The sequence below is a fragment of the Perognathus longimembris genome, chromosome 1, assembly GCF_023159225.1.
Source record: "Perognathus longimembris pacificus isolate PPM17 chromosome 1, ASM2315922v1, whole genome shotgun sequence".
In the NCBI taxonomy this organism is placed as follows: domain Eukaryota; kingdom Metazoa; phylum Chordata; class Mammalia; order Rodentia; family Heteromyidae; genus Perognathus; species Perognathus longimembris.
In genome coordinates this window covers 9,189,774-9,192,052 of record NC_063161.1, presented here as the reverse complement: position 1 = coordinate 9,192,052, position 2,279 = coordinate 9,189,774, and positions in this window count along the sequence as shown.

The following is a 2,279-nucleotide window of genomic DNA, read 5'->3' as shown; positions in this document are numbered from 1 at the left end:
CAGACCCTGCCTTTCCAAACCTAGTTGTATAATCATTGTTAGAGGCTGGGCTAGCAGCAGCATCTAGGTGTAGTGACTAGCAATTTAATTTAGGGCAATCCTGTACCCTTCTGAGCTTCCGTTTCCTTTTCTGTAAATAAACTTTAGCCTTGTAGGATCAGGTGATACATGTTATAATCACAGAATTTAGGAAGTGGGGTAAGAGGATTGAGAATTTGTGGCCTGTCTGGGCTACAGAGTGAAACCTTGTGTTTAGTCATTTCTTTGTTTATTTTTAAAAACAAAACATATTTCAGAAGAAAGTTTGTGGGGATACAAGGAAGAGCCTTTCCACCAAGAGCATTTTGATTTGTAAGTTCTTTTTAAAGGAAAATGTATGGCACTGGTGTCTTTTTCTGCTGAACCAGTTCCTTAGAGGCCAGAGTCCTTATTTCCTGCTCTGGATGGACCACCTAGGGCCAGTTACACTAGGAGAAGAGGGGGGATGCTGAACAGACTGCCTGGGCTGGCTTTGAACCTTGATCCTCAAATCTCAGACTCGTGAGTAACTAGGATTACAAGCATGAGCCACTGGCACCCAGCCTGATTTTATTTCAGATTTAGAGACAAATTGCAAGAATAACGCTAAGAGTCCTCAGGTGCCTTTCACTCAGATCTTCCCAAAGTATCCACTGGAGCCTTTTCATACCTTACACATACAGCAAACATCATCCTCTGAAACAGTTTCACTCTTGGTGGTAGATGTGATCTTTGCCTCCAAACTGTGTGTGTGTGTGTGTGTGTGTGTGTGTCTTGGGGATTCAACTCAGGGTCTGGACTCTGTCCCTGAGCTTTTATGTGCAAGGCTACCCTCTACCACTTGAGCTACAGCTCTACTTTTTGGTGGTTAATAGGAAATATGAATTTCTTGGATTTTCCTGCCCAGTCTGGCTTTGAACTATGATCCTCAGATCTCAGCCTTTTGAGTAGCTAGGATTACAGGCATAAACCACTGGTGCCTGGCTACCTGCAAACCTTTAGAACCTATTTCATAAAAATAAGGACATTCTCACACTGTGCACTGGTAATCCTAGCTATTCAGAAGGGTAAGATCTGATTATCACAGTTCTAAGCCAGCCTGGGGCAGAAAAGTTGGTGAGATTCTTTTCTCCAATTTACCATCAAAAGGCCAGAACTAGAGATATGACTCAAGTGGTAGAGCACTAGTCTTGAACTAAGGGACAATGCCCCGACCCTGAAGCCCCAGTGCCCCCACAAAAATAATGTATATATTATATATAATAATTTATAATATGTATGATATATAATTAATGTGTGAGCCAAGTCTGGTAGTCTAGCTTCTAATCCTTATCAGATCACTCATTGCTTCTCTTGGTACATCATTTCTAAGCACACATCTAGTTCTGGAATGAAAAACCCTGCTAGGACAGAGCCTCTTAACCTCACCCCAGAGAAACCCACATGCATACAAACAACATGATTTTGCATTGTCTTAGGAGGTTCACAACCCTAGAAGCCAATCTACCTCTCTAACCCCACTGTTCTACAGTAGGAAGATGCCAGTTTGTGCTAGAACACCTCCCAAGGTGGAGAGCTCACTGTTCACATAGAAGAAACCCAATATACTAGCTCTAGATAAGTAGGATCTTTATATTAAACTAACTTCAGAACATTGCCCTGTCTACCCAATGATCCAAGGTCTCCACTGCCAATCAGAGAATTCAGGCTCTCTCTTGTTATCTGAATGGAATTTCATCTCTGTGAAGAAATGTAATGACCAGTCGGGCAAATTATTTTACAGCACATTGCTACAAAGATACATTCTTTCCACATCACCCTATAGCCCAAATATCCAAATATAGACGCCAAGTTACAAATAACTATCAGTGCTGTTCATATGCATGCTTCTTCGTTTTGCAAAGAGGGGAAATACTGTGCCGTATAAAGATATCTCGAAAGAATGGCATGATGTTCTGAGATAATCACAGCGCAATGATTAAGACAAGCATTGCTTAATTAAGATAATCATTTCTTAATTAAGATTAAGATAAGTTCTTAATGCGATGAATATCTCCACCTGAAGACTTGGAAAATGCTGGGATGCGCAGGAAGGATCTATCCCAAGCCTAGCACCCAAGCAATTCTCAATCAATACCCGTGCACAAGCTCAGCCAGCTTGGGTTTCTCATTCGATGCTCTCGGCGCTCTTTGCTCCAGCGGGATTTCCCCGGACTGGGCTGGAGCCTGCGCTCTGGGCTCGACTGAGGCTCCCTGGCCGC